At 39.4% G+C, this 23,004-nt stretch overlaps 1 protein-coding gene across 6 annotated transcripts in view; it reads left to right on the forward strand.

Moving 5' to 3' along the window:
* PLCL2 (phospholipase C like 2) overlaps positions 1-23,004 on the forward strand; it is a 201,879-nt gene that overhangs the window by 72,845 nt on the left and 106,030 nt on the right. Inside the window, exon 1 of one of the 6 annotated variants that reach the window (XM_034760746.1) lies at positions 15,421-15,514. The exons of the other annotated variants lie outside the window; for them this stretch is intronic. The gene's annotated coding sequence lies outside the window, so the exon portion shown is untranslated. Of the gene's footprint in view, positions 1-15,420; positions 15,515-23,004 lie in introns of those variants that run through there. 6 annotated transcript variants of the gene reach the window in all.

Raw genomic sequence — 23,004 nt, forward strand, 5'->3', positions numbered from 1 at the left:
GAGGTTGTATGCCCCCACTACTGTTAGTGGAATACTGTTCCAGAATCTCACTCTTCTGATGGTTAGAAACTTTCTTCTAACTTCCAGCCTCTTTTTATTCCTGGCCAGTTTATACACATTTGTTCTTGATTCAGTATTGTCCTTTTATCTTAAATAGCTCTTCTCCCTTCCTGGTGTTTACCCCAGTGTATTTACAGAGAGCAACCATATCCCCTTTCAGTCTTTGTTTTCCTTGGCTAAACAAGCCAAGCTCTTTTAGCCTGCTCTCATAAGATAGGCTCTCTATTTGTCTGATCATCCTAGTAGCCCTTCTCTATACCTGTTAGAGTTTGAATTCATCTTTCTTGAACATGTTTAGTTTCAGTTTTCACCAAAAAGATTAACAATTATTGGACAACTAACATAGTAAAAATCACTGGAGGGTGGATTGGGTTCTGAGGTTAAAATAGGGAACGAACAAGTTAAGAATTACTTAAACAAGTTAGATGTCTTCAAGTCAACAGGCTCTGGTGAAATAGTTGTAGAAATGCTTGCATAGGTAGTACATTCACAGCTGAAGTAAGTAAACTGCTAAATATGGTACTAAAACCTGGCATGGTACACCAATGTTGTACAGTTTCTTGAAGTACAGTATTTGGTATTAGGGAACAGCTGTAAACTTAGTTGCGAGCCAAACAAGTATTTACTAGCTGAAGGACTGCCAATAATTCACGAACATGTTGAAAAATGACTAGTGATTTTGGGTGGCTCAGTTTTTGAGTGCCCATCTTGCTCCACTTTTTAAAGGAATTTGATTTTCAGAGTGTGGGTGCTCAGCAGTTCCCAGAAATCAGGTCACTTCAACTATCTTGAATTAGGCACCTAAAATTTTGAGGGACCCCAAATCATTAGTCATGTTAGAAAATTTGGGCCAGTGTGATTACTATATCCGTGGACTTCTGAACTTCATGTTTATAGTATAGACATAGTCACCAAAAATTTTTAGTACACTATTTTCAAAAATTAAAGAATCACCAATAATATAGCTTAATGAATATGCCACAATATAAATAATACCATGTAGATAGTTTTCAAATACTAATTTTATTAATCAGCATTGCCTTTTCCACTAGCAAGTGTATGGACTTGATGCTCTAATGGATATTTATGCCTCTAATTTCTGTGATTCAAATACACACGCAACTGGATTTGTTGTGTTTTTTGTGGAGAGTTGTATGTGTTATAAATTAATACTGTATTACCCATGAAGTGTTGGTGCATTGTGGGGAGAGACTGAGTCAGCTTGATTAAAAAAAAGTGCTAAAAATTAAGGAATTTGGAAATAGAGATTTTTGGTCTAAATAGTACTTGACAGGAATACACACACAAAGGCTAATATGAAGGGAATATATTACAGATTAAATTAGAGCTAACATGAAGCATTACAGGTTATGGACCCTCATTTAGTCTATTAGAAATAATTGCCTTCATAGATTTTTTTCCATTTCACTGAGCAAATTCAATTTATAGCAGGAAAAAGTGAAGACCAAGTTAGGAACAAATCCTCTTAAAGGCAGACAAGCATAATATAAACAAGAATCAAAGGCTGAGCACTGAAGATTACCGGTAGTATAGTTTAAAGTGGTAAAGATCAGCAGCATCTGGATTGTTTTATATCCGGGTTTAGCTTGAGCCTTTTGCTATTCATCCTGTTTCCCTGTCAGGCATTTGAGTCCTTAAGGAAAGAGTCTTCATTTTTTTACGGAGAAGTAAAGATTGAGTATCTTCTGCATATTGAATGTATTGGAGTCCACAGTACATATTTCAGTCTATTTCAGTGGCTGGAGTGTTGAATTGGATGGAGATGACAGCACTGAGCCTAATGGTCTCTTTAGGTTAGGATCTGGTAGAAGAAGACCAGGTGCTGATTGCCATCCTTTGGGGACCTATCCAGGAGGAATGAGTGGAACCAGTTCAGTGTGATTCCACATAGCAGGTTGGCAATACTTCATTGTCAAGGGTGTTGAAGGCAATTAGTAATCTAGCAGTGTTAGTGTGGATAATTGATTTCTGTCCATTGTTCTGAAGTGTGAGTGCCATTTCTGTGCTGAAGCCTGGATAGGATAGGATCTGAAAAATACAGAAAGCAATTAGGTGTTGCTGAAGTTGGCCTGTTATTAACTTATTAACCACCATGATCTTAACAAGTGTTTTTAGTATGTTTCAGGAGAAGTTACAAAGAGTTATCTAGCAAATGTTGCAGGCTCCCCTCCCAATTTTCATGTGTTAAACTACAAGACCACTACAATACAATCAATGTTTTCCTAAGCGTAGGCATGATATTTGTTTGGGAATGAAAAGGCAGACAGCTTGTGTGATTGTTAATGGGAGGGGAAGTGTCCTACTGGGGTGGATCCTGGGGAGTTTTTGGCCCTAGGCATAAGCTACAGTATCCTCAGTGTAAAGAGAAGGTAAACAGCATAGAGCTTGCTTCACCCGTTTATGCTACTCATGGATTTTCCCCACTATGAAGGAATCATTAACTGCCTGTTTTGAGCAGCTTTGGGAGGAGCACAAAGGGATCTTGACATGGGACAGGATATGTCCCCAAATCTTTCCTGGCCCCTCTGAAGCCTGACAGTATCTTCTGTGCAAACTCATAAGGCCCAATCTAGCTGAAATAAACTCTTATCTTCCTGCTGGCCTAAGGGAGATAAACAATCTTCTCAAGCTCTGTAGCTGCAGAAGATTCCCTATTTTGAAAGGTGAAGTTGGTATTCTGTATCTGTACTATTTGGGACAGAGTTTGTATTTGGTTTACCTGGATTGTTGTATAGTGTCATCATGGTTTGGGGGAACTCCTTGAGCATACTCATGTAGTCCTTCAGAATTACTGCCTGTGAGAGGATGTGTTTTTCAGCTGGGAAAACATTTTAAGGAGGGAGTTGTCCAGATGTATAGGGCTGTCCCTGACTGATATGAATCTATTTATTTTAGCCATGATAGGTGGAAAAAGTGAGGAGGAAGTGTTGGTTAAAGTTTCCCTGATTTTTAAGAGGAAAATACTAATCCCCGGGAGGAAGATAGCAGGGTACCTCTCTCTTCTCTGGAGTGAGTTACAAAAACAGAATATATGGATTATTGGTCATCCTGAAGGCATTTTTCTCCCTCCTCACCCACACAGGTTCTCATGAAAGTTACTCTCCATGATTCCCTTCCACCATCTCCTCAATTAATCTTCAATTTGCTCCTGAGGAGTCATTTTTGTATTGTCTTTCATGGCAGACTAACCTTTCCCTTGTATAGATACTTCTGAAGCTTATGTTACTTGGAATTCTGGAAATATTTTGCTGGATGGGTCCCACGGGAACTGAAACTCTGTTTACGTTATTCACCTCAATAATTAATTTTTAGCCATTTTATACTTACAAGTAAACTGCAACTATCACTTTTCAAATGTCCAAGTAAATAATGTGCTCAGGTTGGTGTAACATATTTGCTATTGATCTTCACATTCTTAAAATTGCGCACTTTGCTTTGTCATTTTATAATTAGTTCAAAGCTTTATTTCCATTTCTTTTAAGTACTGTACGTAACAGCTAAAAAGAGGGAACACATTTTGAGATTAAAACAATAAGAAAGGAATTGAAAATGAAAGTAATTGCCATTCTTTTTTCGGAAAAAATCTTAAAACTACCTTCAAGCATCCGAAGAAGTGAGGTTTTTACCCACGAAAGCTTATGCCCAAATAAATCTGTTAGTCTTTAAGGTGCCACCTCAAAGTTGGTAAGACAACTCCCACCTGTTTATGCTCTCTGTATCTGTGTATATATATCTCCTCAATATATGTTCCATTCTATATGCATCCGAAGAAGTGGGCTGTAGTCCACGAAAGCTTATGCTCTAATAAATTTGTTAGTCTCTAAGGTGCCACAAGTACTCCTGTTCTTCTTTTTGCAGATACAGACTAACACGGCTGCTACTCTGAAACTCCTCAAGCATTGTGACTCCTAAAGTTAGTAGCAATATAGTGCTAAAAGGAGCATAAATGAGAGCTGTTTTGTGTATAATTTCTATATTTAAATTTCTCAAAGGTGGTTATGCTTAAAAGGAAAGAACTTTTTAACACATACATAAGAAAATAAATTACACTTACCAGGAACTTTTCAAGTATCAAAGGGATAGTCGTGTTAGTCTGGATTTGTCAGGAACTTTTCATAAGCTTTGTGAAACAAAAAGGGAGGAAAGAACAACGAATATGTTAGAATTACCCAAGGGATATTTTGAATCTGATTCAAACAAGAAATCTGTATATTAATTTCTCTTCTAAGTACTGCTTTCCATGCACAGGTTCCATTAAGTACTAGTAACGAATAATAAAAATGAAATTCCAGTTTCACAAGGTTTGAGTAACTTTTGAAAGGCAAGACATTTTTAAAGTAAATGCAGCATAAAGTACTTGTATTAGAATATATACCTATATGAAGAAATGCCACCTCTTGATTGAAATGTAGCAGTAGTTTAACTGTGTACAGGAACACAGACAAATAGTTCAAGACAGCAAATGAAGAATACCAATGGAAAATTCACTGAATATTTAAGGAAGCAGAATACCTTTACCCTGACTTTAATTTGTTGGTGCAACAAGGCTGATACCCCTGGTCTTATGAAAAGTAACGTGAGGTTTCCTGGCCTAATACAGCCAGGACTGACACCAATTATAGTGTGAGATCTGACAGGAGATTTGAGGTTTTTATAATTGCATGTTTGTCTTTATTGTGCTTTTTAAATTGCCCCCATCTGTTCCTTCTCCCCTATATATTTTTCTCATAAAAATTGTCAAAAGGATTTGCAAATGTTGATTAACTGTAAGAAAGCAAGGACATTCAGAGTTAAGGCTTTCATGTTATCTTCATTTTACCCAATTGTTCTGTAATAGTACAGGAAATATAAAGTTTAAATTAATTCAAGAATTAGTGCCAAATATAGTGGTACGATACAAATGAGTGAATGAGGAGAGTAAAATGATTTGACCCAGACCTCCATGTTCTTTTGCTTGGACAACTCTTGTGTATATATAAATAACAGTCTGGCTAGTAAGACAATCCGCATAATTCAGTGCCCTCATATAATATCACTAAGAGGCTTCGTATTTCCCAAACCACCTCATATTGAAGCACCATACAATATTATATTGGCTCTTGAGAAGCTTAAGAGACTAGCTTTATATATTCCAGGTTTGATGGGCACCAACAAATTTTCTTTTTGAAAAAAGAAACATTCTTGATTTCAGAATTGACTTACAATATATATCTGTAAAAATATTGAAAATCTCCAGTCTGAAGGCAAGAAAAATCGCATCCAGAAGAAAATGTGTCTTTTTAATAGCTGAGACTTTGTGATGTGCCTAGTTTACAGGATACCAAATGATTGGCAAAGGACAATCCCAGTATCATTCTGTAAATTACCTGGGGATAATTTACATCTGCAGCACTGTTTTCATCAGTCATATATAGTAACTTGCATGCATCCTACTTGGTAGCATTTAGTGAAGATTGTGTATTACAAGCTGTATGCAGAAGTGCTTAAAACTGCTGGAAATGCGGGAGTTTCTGGTTTTCCTTTAATTATAGGGCCATTTTAAAGTTTGAACACACATGTAGATCTGGAATTTTCTGAATAAAGAAAAAATAAATCTGACATTTTTTATCTTCTTTTTGAGAAACTCGAATACGTAGTCTAGTACAGAGAGCAATGCAAAGATCTAGTTACCTATTTTATAATCTAGTCATTAAGATGTGTACTTGTAAATATTTATTGAAATTTTGTTTGAGAAAGCCAAAAAAATTCCATTAGTGGATAAATGGGAGATGTAGATTTGAGCTATTGCATACCCATTATTAGAACTTAGATCATTATGACAGTTAAGAAAAATGTGTTGTGTCTAATCAAAATACACAGAAAATCTTTGCTTATCGTTGTGCAGAATTGGTTCATTTTGTTTTAAACTTGCAAAAGTGTGGGAATATTTCCATATTGTCTGTAGTTACTCTAACAGTTCTGGTTGTATCAGACTTTGTTTCAGACCATGTCATTGTTGCAATGTTTGAATCCAACTTTGCTCCATCTATACCAAGTTTGAAAATTCCATCTTACAATCATTGTGCAGCCAAAAGTCAAGAATTAAATATTTGGCAAAGCCTTAACTAACTGGGGAATTTGAAAGTGAAGACTAAGGTTTAATTCATATACTTGTTTTTCAAGGAAACTGGTGATTAATATATCCAGTGAGGCAAAAGTTTTCAGACAACCCAATAGTAAAATAGAAATAGAGCTGCAACTTAGAACAAAACACTGAAATAGAGTTGCAACTGAAGTTGCAATATACAGATGAAATAGAGCAGTGGTTCTCAACCAGGGGTATGTCTAACCCTGGAGATAATCAGAGGTCTTCCAGGGGGTTCATCAACTCATCTGGATATTTGCCTAGTTTTACAACAGGCTACATAAAAAGCACTAGCAAAGTCAGTACAAACTAAAATTTCACACAATGACTTGCTTATACTGCTCTGTATGATATGCACTGAAATGTTTGTACAATATTTATATTCCAATTGATTTATTTTATAATTATATAATATAAATGAGAAAGTAAGCAATTATTCAGTAATAGTGTGCTGTGACACTTTTGTATTATTATGTCTGATTTTGTAAGCAAGTAGTTTTTAAGTGAGGTGAAACTTGGGGATACGCAAGACAAATCAGACTCCTGAAAGGGGTACAGTAGTCTGGAAAGGTTGAGAGACATTGAAATAGAGCATATCTGTGTAAACAAAGTATGTATCCTAATGTCACGGGCTTCTACCAGTAATAGAGGAAGATCAGTTCAGTCTCTAAAATTCTGTTCCTTCTGATTAAACTACAAAAACAGTTGATATCAAATAAAACTGAAAGGTCAATAAGCACCAGGATACCATAGGTATCAAAAATAGGCACCTGCTAGTTTAATAGAATTCTTTGCTAAATTGTGTTTAAATTTCAGACCGCGAAGGATTGGTGATTTGTAGTACATTAACTTATTCCATGACATTTTTTAATTGAAATCCTTGGAGATTTTTTAGTATCATGACGAAGTAGGCTATAAGCAGAGTAAAGGGAGATTTTTTCATTGAGTCATGGATGTCAAATATAATTTCAAGCAGTTGTCGAATATTTGCTACAGTACATTCTATAGTTAATGCAAATAATAAAGGAATAATTCATCTTCTCCCATGTTAATACTGAAAAGGAGAGAAAGCAGACCATTTGTTGACACCGAGGTCCTAACTGAAACCAAGTATATTTGATACATTTTGTAAAAATGGAATCAAATTTGAATCATTTCATAAAAACATTCCTATTTGATATAATATAATACTTCTTCAGCATCCAGATCTTTTTGATTTAGAATGTTTTTCTAATATCGATACTTAATTTCTGTTACTGACAAAGCCTATGTAGCAAGAATCGAACAACCATGCTGGCAAGACCTTCGAGGAGGTGGGATAAGGTTTTGGATTTGGAATTACATTTTCCATGTCAGGGTGATAAAATATGTAAAACACCAAACTGGTGGTAATGGTAATTTTTGACTGTTCTTGTTTTTTCTTCCATGATTGAAATAAAGCGTAAAGGACTTGGGGAAAACATTTATTTAAGATCACTTCATTGAAAAGTTAACAAAAGTTATTAATAAATATTGGATCAAATTCATGCAGCATACCATTTCCCCATAGGCATCATCTATTTAATCTGATCTGGTTTACTGTTTCTAATATGTAAATTTTGTATTTCTAAAGCACCAAACCAGTGACATCTCAGCACTCTTCCCTCTTTTGTCAGTGTTCCTCCTCCAGCTCCGGCATAGTTACTAGCACCTTTTAATTTTTTCTAGTCCTTCAACTATTAAGAGAACTTTTCCAGTTTTCTTTAGCCCAAGGCAAGTCATACTGTGATCTAAAAATATAGAAATGCATAGAGATCTTCATAAAATTGTTTAAGGGATTGATCAATTTTTCATTACATCTTTCTTAGGGGCCACATCTAATGTGTACTAAGAGAATTTTCTTAAACATCCCCTGTACTTTTAAACTGGAAGGCAAGAGGTTTAAAGAAGTTCTCTTTGAATGCATATATTGGAATTACTGTCTAATAATCTCTTCAGTTTTGTGAGAAATGAGGAGGCTCTAATTTTTTAATTTTAGTTTGTATGTTAATTAAAGTATTTGGAGAGTTGATGGGTACACATACAGTTCTTGAGACTTTTTATTATCATGCTCAAGTGTTTGTTTTTTGCTTCCAGGCTGGCTTCATTTTTAAGGGTAATACTTGAGGGAATTAAGTCAGTAGGAGTACTCTTAAATATATCTTGCACATCACAGTGATTTATGTACAGTGCTGCCTGAATATCCCTTTTGAATCTCAAGTAAATTTGAATCTCCCTTTTGAGTTGGGATTAACATGGTTCACCACCCAGCAGTGAAGAAGGATCAAGAAAGTAGTGATATGTTGTGAACAGACTGTAGTGAAGATAAATGCTTAGAGAAGGTCCCTGTCAAATATTACAAGACAGCGTTCCTTCAGTACTTACATCAGAGAAGAAATATAGCCAATTGATTTACAGGGAGCAAGTAATTTATAGCAAAAGGGTCGTCATTGGAATGGAGAGAATCCTATATTCTGTATGCTAGGCCCATTTGATAGAACAAACTGCTAGACATCTTCACTCAATAATCAGACAATTTTGGAAGGCATCTTGTGCTTTTCAGGTTGGGGTGAGAAAAATGAATGTAACTATTGCATGGGGAGGGAGGGATAGCTCAGTGGTTTGAGCATTGGCCTGCTAAACCCAGGGTTGTGAGTTCAATCCTTGAGGGGGTCCCTTAGGGATCTGGGGCAAAAATCAGTACTTGGCCCTGCTAGGGAAGGGAAGGGAAGGGGCTGGACTCAATGGTCCCTTCCAGTTCTACGAGATAGGTGTATCTCCATATATTATTATATAGTGATATTTTTTCCCCTGTCCTCCATGTTTTTCCCCATCTGGACCTGCTTACCTCTTACTTCTGCTGGTTTCGGCCACTGTCTCATCACTGGGGGCACGTCTTCATTACCCGCCGGATCGGCGGATAGCGATCGATCTATCGGGGATCGATTTATTGCGTCTAGTGTAGACGCGATAAAATCGATCCCAGATCGCTCTGCCGTCGACTCCGGAACTCCACCGCAGCAAGAGGCGGAAGCAGAGTCGACGGGGGAGCGGCAGTGGTCGACTCACCGCCGTCCTCACAGCCAGGTAAGTCGACCTAAAATATGCAACCTCAGCTATGCTATTCGCGTAGTTGAAGTTGTGTATCTTGGGTCGACCCCTCCCCCCGTAGTGTAGACGTAGTGTAGGAGACATGCTGACCTGTTTTCACATGTCAAGAACCTCCCTGCCTGTAGTTGGCATGTCAGTGAGGGTCTTTGGGGCAGACACATTAATTTAATTTAATTTGGAGCAACCTAAAAACAATAAAGCAAAGTTTCAGTCATCACTGGAAAAACTGTTTTGTTTGGATGGTTTGTTTCAATATTTAAATATCAGTGGAATGATTTTGTGCTCCATAATCTGACACTTTTTACTGCTCGTGACACAGGTGCAGAATTTTCAGTACAGATTGTCTGAAGCAAGTTTATGCATTTAAAGTATTTCAGCTCTTACACCAGTGGATATTTTTATGGAAGACTGATGGCATAGTCCTAACACTCCTTATCCATTAAAAATTGGTATTCAGTTATCATATCTAATACTTATTTTTCCACTAGTTATCTTTTATTTCAAAACTCAGCTATTACATTAGTATAATTCCATCATTGTCAGTCCCAAACACTTAAAAAAATCATGAAATGTTAAAATTACATTTTGGGTTCTATTTACTTGTATTTTGGTTTTTGACGCTTTCGGTTTACAGAGTTCACATCTTTGTACTTTTTTATAGAACCATGAGGGCTAGCAACAATTTTTAAATAAAGATTGAGATTCTCACATGTTCACCTGACTGCAGTGGCTGAAAAAAATGGATTTAAGAAAAATGCCAGTTATCTTGATGTTTGAGATAAAACTGCAAAAGTAGGCAACACTGTACTTCTGCAGACACGATATCAAGAATCATTGACTTTGATGTTGTGTATTTTCACATGAGCTTTTCCTCCAAATGTAGTGCTAATCACTTTAGCTCTGATACTCATTAACTGCTTGGATTCAGATTGTATTAGGTGATGGTTTGCCAGTGATCTTTTCAGGACAAGCATCAAAGCTCATTCAACTTGCTGTGGCAAGGCATGCAAAAGAAAGCTTATAAAAGTAGTAAAAGGAACTTGGAGAAAATATTGTTTGGAAATATATTAATTGTTTTGTCTGTTGATTTGTAATTGGCTGGTAAAACATGCATTATCTAGTGGGGCTGTGCTTGATAAAAAATATTTTGAACACTTGTTTAGATTGTGATTTACTTTTAAAATATGTTTTCCAGTAGGATATACAGTACTTAGTATTTGTGGGCTCACAGAAGGTGAACAAGTCCTTTATGGTATCCGATTTTCTAGCCTCTTTCATGTCTCTTTCCTCTGATTTTACAGGTCTCCTCGACTACCAAGAGATCTAGGTAGTGTGAGGCTAGAAAAGCTGTGGCTGCACAGATGTAGCGCTTCAGTATAGACACTCTCTACAGTAATGGGAGGGTTTTTCCTGTTGCTGTAGTTAATCCACCTCCCCAAGAGGTAGCAGAGTGCTATCTACACTGTAGGTTAGGTTGGCTTAACTACATCTCTCAGGAGTGTGGATTTTTCACATCCCTGAGCGACATAGCTGGGTTTGACCTAACTTTTTAGTGTACACCTGGCTTTAGGCTAGAGTTACTTCTTATACAAGGAGTTATGAGACAAGTTTTTTCATCTCTGTATAACACTGACGTTGTATGTGATTCAAAGTTTTAAGTTTTGTACAGTGTGTCAGAGAAAATTTCTTTAAGCCTCTTTGCTAACCACATTGATATTACTGTTTCCCTGTCCATCCTCTCCTTCACTCTCCTACTTGTTTGCTTTATCCAATTGTTGCATCTGGTGTTAAACACTTTGAGGCATGGATTGTCTCTAATCATTGGTCTGTACAGTGCCTACCACAAGGCTGTCTCTGTGGGTATCTAGGCACTACTATAATATAAATAATAATAGAAGGCAGGATGCATTGGGAAGTCCAGAGGTATGGATGGTTTAGTGATATATTTAAGCAATGTTTTAAATAGTATTGTATGGGTGGCATTATGTGCTATCAAGAATGGGACAGTATCCAAACATAAGCTATTTGGTCAAAAGCTGAACAGCTGACAAACTTACCTTCAACCTCTTTTTTATGTAAAAGAAAATTCCCTTCAGAATATAGAAAAGGAAAATGAATAGTTCAAGATGATGTAATTAAAGACAATATCCTAATTATTACATATACATATGCACAAGAAGGGCCAAATTGAAGTTGCACAGGCAACCTTAATTCTGGAATTTCCTAACTTTGAGTGCTAGACTTTTCAATCTTAATAATGTTCTTTTAACATTATTGTGTGTGTAGTTTCCTAGGTTTATTCTAAAAAAGCACCCTGCTCCCACTTGGCCTCTTCCCCCTGAGGCCCTGCCTCTGCTTGGTCTCTTTCCCCCCAAAACTGGCAGACCCCTTTCCCCCAAACACACGTGCCTCTTCAAAAGCACCCACTGGCAAAAACAAAAGTCGGCGCCTGTGCCCAATACTGCTAGTGGAAGGCTCTTCCAGAATCTTACTCCTCTGATGGTGAGAAACCTTCTTTTTACTTCCAATCTAACTTTATTCAAGGTCAGTTTGTACCCATTTGTTCTTGTGCTAGCATTGTCCTTTAGCTTAAATAGCTCTTCTCACTCGCTGGTGTTTATCCCTCTGATGTATTTACAGAGAATAATCATATCCCCTTTCAGCCGTCGTTTTGCTAGGCTAAAGTAGAATCATAGAATCATAGAATATCAGGGTTGGAAGGGACCACAGGAGGTCATCTAGTCCAACCGCCTGCTCAAAGCAGGACCAATTCCCAACTAAATCATCCCAGCCAGGGCTTTGTCAAGCCGGGCCTTAAAAACCTCCAAGGAAGGAGATTCCACCACCTCCCTAGGTAACGCATATTCCAGTGCTTCACCACCCTCCTAGTGAAATAGTGTTTCTTAATATCCAACCTAGACCTACCCCACTACAACTTGAGACCATTGCTCTTTGTTCTGTCATCTGCCACCACTGAGAACAGCCGAGCTCCATCCTCTTTGGAACCCCCCTTCAGGTAGTTGAAAGCAGCTATCAAATCGCCCCTCATTCTTCTCTTGAATCCCAGTTGCCTCAGCCTCTCCTCATAAGTCATGTGCTCCAGCCCCCTAATCATTTTTGTTGTCCTCCGCTGGACTCTTCCCAATTTGTCCACATCCTTCTTGTAGTGTGGGGCCCAAAACTGGACACAGTACTCCAGATGAGGCCTCACCAATGTCGAATAAAGGGGAACTCGATCTGCTTGCTTCCCCTCTCAGATCTAGCCAGGGGAGCAGTGAGAGAGGAGGCAAAGTGGCTGCCCACAGAGCCTATGCCACAGCTGATATCACAGCTGGGCTGCAGGATGCAATCAGGGCTGCCAAATGTGTGAATGTCAGGTGCAATGCATGACACTTGGCAGTTCTGTTCTCCCAAAATGTTTTTAAAGGTTTTGTTTTTGTTTACTGGCATACAATATATCTGCAAACAATTAAGGAGACTTAATTTGTTTTGTTTTAAGAAAAATATCATTTTGCCTGAAGACTTCAAAATGCTTTACAAAGATAAAAAAATATTGTCTCATTTTACAGATGAGGAAATTAAAGCTCCAGTCCTCTACACTAAGGGTACGTCTTCAGTACCCGCCGGATCGGCGGGTAGTAATAGATCCCCGAATGCGCTCCCCGTCGACTCCAGAACTCCACCAGAGCGAGAGGCGGTAGCGGAGTTGACGGGGGAGCCGCGGCCGTTGATCCCGTGCCATGAGGACCTGAGGTAAATTGATCTAAGATACTTCGACTTCAGCTACGCTATTCACGTAGCTGAAGTTGTGTATCTTAGATCGATCCCCTGCACCCCCCCCATGTAGACCAGCCCAAAGGCTCCAAACCTTCAAACACGTATGCAAGTACTTAACTTTATTGAGTTCAATGTGACTACTCACAGTAGTAAAGTTAAGCACATTCAGATCTTCTTGCAGGATCTGGGCCTAAGACACACAGAGGTTTAGGGTCTTGCCATTGGCTTCACTGTGAGCCAATGATAGAGCCAAGAATAGAACCCAGGTTATCTAACTTCTGGCTGTGTGCACTAGCAGTTATAGTATCAATAGTGCTATAGTATCTTGCCTATTTGTCTTGATATAGTAACATTTGTCCCTGTTCAACAGAAAGCATTTTCCATTTGTAAATAATAATATGCATGTACATTTATGTCATGGAATCCTCGGGCAATGCTCTGGAACTGCTCCCTATGAGGCCAGTCAGGATTCTGGTGAAGTCTCCTCTCTGTGAGCAGCAGACTGTCTCCAGGGCAAGAAGCTCCCACGGCTTCCACCTTCCTGGGTCTGACCTTGGAGCATTCAGCATCCTCTGCCCCTCCGTGCGCTTCCCACAGCAAGTCCGCCCAGGCGGGATCCTGGGGAAGCCAGAGGGTCCTGCACCCCAACTTCAGAGTCAGACGTGACTCTTAGCCAGCCAGTAAAACAGAGGTTTATTAGATGACAGGAACACAGTGTAAAACAGAGCTTGTAGGTACAGAGAACAGGGCCCCCCAGCCGGGTCCATCCTGGGGGGCAGCGAGCCAGACACCCACGTCTGCACTCACGCCTCATCCCCAGCTAGCTCCAAAACTAACTCCCCCTCCAGCCCCTCCTCCTCTGGGCTTTGTTCCTTTCCTGGGCCAGGAGGTCACCTGATCTCTTTGTTCTCCAACACCTTTAGCTATGTCCTTGCAGGAGGGAAGGACCCCGGCCATTAGTTGCCAGGAGATAGAGTGTCAGCCATTTATGTGCACTGACCCTTTGCTCTGTAACAATCTCACCCCCTAGAGACTTAAGAAATGCATAGGGGAAACTGAGGCACACACACAGTATTCAGAAGAAACATTAAGAACAGTTAGTTCTTAAAGATCTAAAATGGATTAGAAAATAATGCAGAGTCTCTTCTAAGCTTCACAAAACACTTTCTATTTTGCAACTTTCAACCATAATTATCTACTTATCTTTGTAGGTCATCTGTACACATTTTTGTTTTAAACTGTGAAGGCACACAGCTGTATTATGGAAGATATTTCACCAATTTAGACAAATTGTTATTTACACAAGAAACAAGAAATGAGATAATTCTGTGCTCTCTCAGTGAAATCCAAGTTACGTCTATGAATACTTGAAAAAGTATTTTAAAAATTTTCTCTTCAGAACTTCTACTTATGTATTTCAACATTCTGAATAATAAGTCTCATTGATATGTGTTGATTACAATTTTCAGAAGAAAAGGTGTCTTGTTTAACTGCAATACTAATTCAGTTTTAAAAATCATTTTGATGCTGTTGAAATGGAAATTAAAATGCTGATTACTGTGAATGGAAATATGTCACAAGCACTGTTCCAGCATGATCTGCAGGCTCCCAGGGAGCACATTTCCTCTCTATTTGCTCATTCATAGAATTGTAGAATTATAGAACTGGAAGGGACCTCAAGAGGTCATCTAGTCCATTCCCCTGCAGTCAAGGTAGGACTAAGTATTATCTCGACCATCCCTGACTGGTGTTTGTCCAACCTGCTCTTAAAAATCCTCAATGATGGAGATTCTACCATGTCGCTAGGCAGTTTATTCCAGTGCTTAACACTCTTTTGACAGTTAGGAAGTTGCTGCAATTTAAGCCCATTGCTTCTTGTCCTAGCCTCAGAGGTTAAGAAGAACCATTTTTCTCCCTCCTCCTTGTAACAGCCTTTTATGTACTTGACGACTATTATCATGTCCCCTCTCAGTCTTCTCTTATCCAGACTAAGACCTGGAGACCATTGTAGATCTGTTCTGTAATTATTGCTCTGGATTGAAATAATGTTAAAGACCCAGGGACTGGTTAAGAGGGTTAAATTAAATAATCTGTGATGATGATGAAGTAATTGCACTATTCTGAGGGGAAGATGGGGATGGATACTGAGATGCTTGAATTTTGGTTTTGTGTGTGCAAAAGTGAGGCTTTTGTTCTATTTTGAAGGATGAAAGCAAAGACTCCGAATTTTCTTCAGCCACAGAGTTTTCTACGTCTTCTTGAGCCAAATAGGATTTTTCATTTGAAGCCTTTAAAGTATCTCCAAATCCTCAATGACTTGACCATAAGGAATAAAATATATCTTACATAGTTTTGCCATCCCTCTAAGCTAAGAAAAATCCTGATGGCCGGCTGGCCAGCACAGTAAGTGAAATTTAATTACTTGCAGCCAGCTGTAGAAGCTGCTAGCTTGCATTTAAAAATCCTGGGTATATTGATTGACCAGCATTTTCCACTTGAGGCTGAAAATGAACACTTACTTTTACCTAGTGGAGCTGGAACACTTTTTATAGTGAGGGTGCTGATAGCCAGCAAAAACTATCCCCAAACTTTTTACCTCGTGCTTCCCCCAAACTCCCAAGCTGAGGTGGGGCATGGGACCGGCAGCCAGGACTTCACCCGCAGCCCAGAGTGGGGCTGGCAGCTGGGACCCCGCATGCGCAGCCGGCACCCCGCATAAAAGCTGGGGGTACTGCAGCACCCCGCATCCCTACTTCCACGCCTATGCTTTTACCTTGGTTTCCTTATAATCAACACTTAATAACAGAATAAATGTTCAGCCCACTGGTTTGCTAAATTCCTCATTTGGTTCCACTCATTCATTTGTGCACAGGTGCTGACTTTTTTGTTTTTGCTGGTGGGTGCTCCACCACTGCTCCACTCCAAGGCCCCACTCCCACTCTGCCTCTTCCTGCCCCTGCTCTGCCTCTTCCCCTGAGGTCCCATCACTTATTCCTCTCCACTCCTTCCCCTGCACACCGCTTGCACCTTTCCAAGGCCCCCCCCACCCTCTGCTCGCTCCTCTCCCCTGAGGCTCTCCTGCCCACCCCCTGCTGGCGCCTCTGCATCCCCTGCCGCAAGACCTCCCTGCCCAACTGCCGTTCGCACCTCTCCACCCTCTCCCCCAAGCATCTCCTGTCTGCTCTTCTCTGCCCCCTTCCCTGAGGCTTCCACCGCTCACTCCTCTCTGCCCTTCTCTCTACCCCCTCCCATGAGCACCTCCCACCTACTTGTCTCCACACCCTCCCCCAAGCACCTGCTGTCTGCTTCTCTCTACCCCTTCCCCTGAGACTCCCCCTGCCCACTGCTCACTCCTCTTTGCCCCCTTCCCCAAGTGCCTCCTGCCTGATGCTCACTCCTTTCTCATGCCTTAAGGGCGAGTGACAGGGAGGGGGTGGAGAGGACTGAGTGGCAGAGGCCTCAGGGGAAGCGGCAGAGCGGAGGCTGGAAGTGGCGCCGCATGGGCGGGGCCACAGGGGAAAGAGGCTGAGTGAGGCGGAGTGCAGGCGAGGCCACATTTCCTGAATGCTGAGCACCTCCTATTTTTTTTCTGTGGGTGCTTGAGCCCCGGAGCACCCACAGAGTCTGTGCCGATGCATTTGTGCCTCAGGAAGAGTATACCAGGTTAATTATGTCATGGAAAGTGAGATGGAATAAGGGACAAGACGATAACTTGACTTACTTGAACTCAGTAATAAAAATATATCCAAATGCTGCATGCGATATACTCATAAATATAATGTGTATATACAACAATTGCTAATTTTAAAAATTCCCACAATATTGGCACTCAAAAAATTGAGACAATTTGTATTTTCTTACCATACATTTGTGTTTGAGGTCCACATTGCCTTAGGACATTTCACCTTAAAAAACATTCTCCTAAACTGCAACTCTTTGGGGTTGGGTTGGGGATCACTTGCCTGCATGGAAAATTTTCTTTTGAGATTTTTTTTTTAAATTTCTTTATTGATCCTATACATTTGAATTCTACTCAAAAAGCAGATCTATTAGCGTGCATTGCACTTGTACTGTAACTATATGCTATGAAGGTCAACAGATGAGAAAACAGAAAATTATGCTGTCTCAGTACTTTGTTTCTAAAACTGATACCTAACCAGAGAAGATAAAAATACACACCCAGTTAGCCGCGGAATGACACATGCTCCATGGTATCAGTTTTATTTACTGACTTTAATTGAAGTTAAAAGCTGGCATAACTTTTATTCCTATTTTTAATTATTGCTGAAAAATAATATTGGTAATAAATCTCAATTCTACATCTTAGTAATATCACAAAAATTCAATATTCATTAATTATATATTTGAAATGCAAAAAGAAAAAATGTGTTAAGACAATAATAAAGTTGTACAACTAAAAGGCCAGCAAATGCAAAAATTACCATTCCATAAAAAACGCTGGCTCAGCTTTTTGCATATTCTGTATGTTCAATGATATGCTATGTATGATTTTTTTTTATGCTGATACATACACATATGCATTTTACTTGGACTATTCTTTGAATTATGAGTTTTGAAGATAAATGTCTTCTCTTTCCCTCAATAGACCTGTCCATGTGTCCCTTACCCCTGTTTCATCTTGTTGCCAGATTTTACTATTTTGTCCCCTGTATCAGAACCTGACATTTTCTTTATCTCTTAATTAGTTAAGGTAACAGATCTCAGGCTGATCTTAGTTAATTCTCTCTCTCTCTCTCTCTCTCTCTCTCGGAATGCTACTTCATTTAGGTGAAGGGGGGAGGGATATCTCAGTGTTTTGAGCATTGGCCTGCTAAACCCAGGGTTTTGTGTTTAATCCTTGAGGGGGCCAGTTAGGGATCTGGGGCAAAAATCTGTCTAGGGATTGGTCCTGCTTTGAGCAGGGGGTTGGACTAGATGACCTCCTGAGGTCCCTTCCAACCCTGATATTCTATGATTCTGTGAATAAGGCCCTACTTACCTTGCGATATTGTGGATTCTCCCAATATTAGGCTTCCACCACAGTATTGACAACAGAGCCCCGCCATGTGTGGAGCTGACAGGAAGAGCTCTCTCCTGTCAGCCCTGGGCCCCTGCTCTCAGCGCCAGGCAGCCAACAACTGGAGCCCCCACTCTCTGCCCCGGGCCCCCGCTCTCAATCCCGGATTGCCAACAGCAGAAACTTGTGGAAAAGTAATAATGGACTTTATTATTTACAATAATTTATTGTAAATAATAAAGTCCATTATTACTTTTCTGCAATTTTTCATCCCTTGTCCATAACTCTGCCACATTTTTTTCACAATCATCCCACAATTCAAGTAGGGCCCTAGTGATGAAGTTATTTTGGGGGGAAAAAACAGGCAGCTCAACAAGGTTTAATCCTAGTTTAGTTATTTGATTTTTAATGGCATTCAGTTAACTGAATAACTAATATGCTTAATTTTGTATTTACCCTTTTTGGACCTACTATGTAATGATCTGTTAATGTCATAGATTTGGAAAAGTGGTAATTCTGCATATTTCAGGCTATTATAGATTATACTGAAGTGATTTGCTTGATTGAACAAGTTAATTTATGTACTACTTGACCAAAGCCAAATTTTACTTGCACTTATATAATTTCTACGAGCACGAGTGCAAGAATTTTTATAATGTTCAAACAAATAAATAAAATGTCATTTTCTGAAATGATCACTTAATAAATCAATTTAGATTTTTGTTCTGTGATCCAAGATTTTATTTTATATGAAGAAAGTGATTCCAACTCATTGCAATTCATCTCTGTTCTGATTTGTATAACTATTGTTGACTTCACTTACATCAGCACAAAGAGAATCTTTTTTGTGTGTCTATTTTAATTTTTTGGCATGTAATGCATTGTGCAAAAATGTAATGAATATAGTGAGCACTAATATTAGAACTTCAATATGCATATTGTACTCCTGTCACAGTATAATGCCGATGGAAATGACAAGGACCCTTTTTTAGCTAAGTTTTGAGCCAAATAGTAAAAATCAATATATGTTAGAAAGAAGCTATAAAGTCAGATTCTTGGATGTTTTAGGGGTAATCTCTGCCACTTCTCTGGCCATAAATCTTTTCATTTCACAGTAGATAAGAATTTAGGGAGGCTGAAATATCCTTCAAGCATCCATTTGGGTTGATAACCTTTCAGCTCCAGGCAGTTTTTATTTTGACTACTTTTAATCACTGTGTTTTCTGAATATCACAATTTAGTATGGAAAGTTTTGTGCTATTTCCTGTTTACCAGCTTTACACAAATCATCATTGCAATATAACTATATTAATTTTTTAAAAGGTTAATTACTGGATCTGGGATTTTCAAAAAGGCCCAAGTGAGTTAGGTAGGGTTACCATATCTCATAAATAAAAAAAGAGGACCCTCCACGGGCCCTGCCCCTTTCCCCACCCCTAGCCCCGCCCCAACCCCGCCCCTTCCCCACCCTAACTCCGCCCCCTCCTCCCTTCCACTCCCAGCCAGGGGGAAAGGGCTGCCCCAGTGCTACCGGCTTCAGGGTTTGCTGGGCAGCCCCCAGACCCTGCGCCCCCAGTCGGCGCTTCCCCAGCGCAGCTGGAGCCTGGGAGGGGAAGCGCCCAGCTGGGGGTGCAGGGTCTGGAGGCTGCCCGGCAAACCATGAAGCCGATAGCGCTCGGGCTTTGGGCAGCTCCTATGCCTCCGGACCCTGCGCCCCCAGCCGGGCACTTCCCCTCCCGGGCTCTGGCGGCGCAGGGTCCGGAGGCATGGGTGCTGCCCGAAGCCTGTAGCGCTCGGGCAGCCCGGCTCTTAAACAGAGCCGAAGAGTCGGGGAGGAGCAGAGCCGCCATTTTCCCGGACATGTTCGGCTTTTTGGCAATTCCCCCCGGACGGGGGTTTGAGTGCCGAAAAGCCGGACATGTCCGGGAAAAAGATGACGTATGGTAACCATAGAGTTAGGCCCCCAACTCCTACTGAATTTTGATGGGGTCCGGGCACCTAATTTGCTTAGGATCCTTTGGAAGTTCTTCCCTGAAGGATGAACTGTAATCAACTAAAGAAAATTCAGAGTTTAGACGACCAGTCTGTACTTCACTCACTCATAGCATTTGCCATAATCTACAGCAGTATAAGCAATTGCCTGAGATACTACTTACTTAATTTTTTCAGTTAAGACACAAAAAGCCCCATCCCATGAGGTGCTGACTACTGTTAACTCCTTGGGTTTTTTTAAGATTGTTTTTAAGTGTGCTTGACTATATAATTATTGCCACCGTCCTTTTATCATCTGATACTATTATCAAGTTCGCTACTCCTGCATTATTGCTAAATAAACATAACCAAATTTCTATCAGTTACAATAACTCTTGCCAGAGCTGACTCTTAGCGTTACTTCAGATTTCTGTATCAGACCACAGAATAGAGAGAGCCTGGTTACTGTAGTTAGTTTTCAAATTTTAGAAACACCAGGGGTCGAATTCAGACATGGTGGAAGTGGGTGCAACAGCTTTTGTATCAGTAGTGCAAGCAGTATATGATGTATTTCAAACTACTTGTTAATTTTCTTTTTAGAAAAAACACATTTAGTGGACTAGTTTAGTCTTGGTTGTTACAAATGTGTAGTGAAATATGTACCCTTTTTTAGAAGGATAAATGATCAATTGCACCTTTTATCATAGAATATATGCCCTTAAAAACAGCTTACTAAACTGTTTTGACATGTGGGTTGCATCATGATTACAGATGGAGGCTCTGGGCTGCAACTGTTCCAAATCAGCTCCTTTCACTTGTCAACACATCATGCTCCCTGAAGCCAGTTGCTGATGAATCCACTTGCCTAGCCAGTGTTGCCCCTCTGCCATTTTCCATATGCCTACCAGAACAGGAAATAAAGGAATATCTCCTACCTTTATATTTGTTAATTCATGATAACAATAAGAGCAAACGGAAGTAGCTGATTGCATGCTTTTTCTGTTATGCTGTGGTTTAGCTGCTGGGAGAAGGGTCACATGTATAAACGTCAGTTGCAGACTTACATACTGTGGAGAGCTGCATACAGTGTCCAGGTTGCACTTCTATGTCCCCGGTTCTAAATTAGTTTTAAAAATATGAGAACAGCAAGAGACCTAAAAATTAATTATTTTAATGTCCCTTGCAACAGCAAAGAAATTGAAATTTTAGTGTTTAATTTCAACACTTTCCAGTTCAGGTATTTAAAAAGTAACCCATGTAAATCTCCTTTAAGCTTTACATGTATGTATCTTATCAATGTATGTGTTTGAGAACATTTACAGTAACCAGTTTCCAGTATATCACATACATTTTTGAGACATGCAAATGTCCACATTAACATTGCTAGCTTTGCAGTTTGAATATGAACACCACTATTTATTTTGCTGAGTTTTGTCAGTTTGCTTAGTTGAGAACTTTACCTTTAGGACTAGTTTTCAGGCTTTAAAAGTAGATCAGCATTATCAGTATTTTAAGCTAACTGCATGCATTGGTTACTCAAATCATAACGTTTCACAGTTATGTTTTAAAAGATTGCAATCAAATAGATTTTAAGTTTGTCAAAGCTTTTCTGATGGACTGCAATCTGGCTTCAGACTAGCATTAAGTGGTTTTATTGCTTTCTTTCTTGGGAAAGAATTATACGTTTATGTGCTGAGCTGGTGATAATACACAAAGCAATATTAACTCAAAATACAGATGTTGCATATTTTTTCTGAAAGGTTAAAGCTCAGTGCTTGATTTTTCCCACAATACTTCAGTCTACAAGGACATATGATGCATGTCTCAAGAAGGGCAGCTACGAGGTCCCATGGCAGAAGTCTCCAGAATTTTAAACATGTGGGCCAGAAAGTGGCTGTAAATTGAGGCTTTGGGCTGCAACTCCCAGCTGCTTGTCAAAGCATTATAATTGTTCAGATCATTGACTATACATATGTCTGTTATATCTCAACCTGCCAATCTTTATATTGCTCTTCATATGAAAAACTCTATTTTTGCTGTTTACTAGACTTTTTTTTTTTTTTTTTTTTTTTTGGTCAGTATTGATTTATGGCAACAGCTCATGCTTAGGTGCTACAAAATCATGCCAGTAATTTGTGAGGAGTTGCACATGTGAAGTGTGCTGTTCAGTATTTATTGGGGAGAAAGGAATATATTTTTGCCCCTAAATGAGAAATATACTGTTTATTTCAATGCATATTGAAAATTATAGTCCTTCCTCACAAAGATACATGTAGAATGTGGTCTTTGGGGGCTTTGTTAATTTGTTTTTTAAATATATATATTTTTTAATGTTTATACACTTTTTCTAGCAGTGTTTTCAACCTTTGGTTGCAGACTATGTCTAATGGGTCCATGAAATGTTGTCATTACCATAGAACAGTGGTTTTGAACCTGTGGTCTGTGGACCCCTCGGGGTCCGCAGACAATGTCTAAGATTTCCAAAGGGGTCCACAACTTCATTTGAAACGTTTTAGGATCCTCAAAGAAAAAAAAAAAAAGTTGAAACCACTGCCCTAAACACTCAAAAATCAGAAGGCAAATAAAAAGAATGCAACATTTATTATTTAAAAAAATCTTGATTTTTAAGACAATAGCATGATTTTTGCAACCTAACTCATGGTTTTTAATTGTTTAGGGTGGGCAATACTGCTAACCATCTAGAACATGGCCGATATATTGAATTGAACTAATACTGAGCCCTCAACCTCTGAAAATGAGGCCCTTTTAGGGTGTCTCAATTTGGGCACCCAGAAGTATACCAAAATTATGAAAGAACTCCTCATTGCCTTAGTAATTAGTATAACGTTTGTATAGGTCATCAGATGTACCAAATTTATTTTGTATTCAATATGTTATTCTTTCA

The sequence above is a fragment of the Trachemys scripta genome, chromosome 2 (assembly GCF_013100865.1).
Source record: "Trachemys scripta elegans isolate TJP31775 chromosome 2, CAS_Tse_1.0, whole genome shotgun sequence".
NCBI classification, from domain to species: Eukaryota; Metazoa; Chordata; order Testudines; family Emydidae; genus Trachemys; species Trachemys scripta.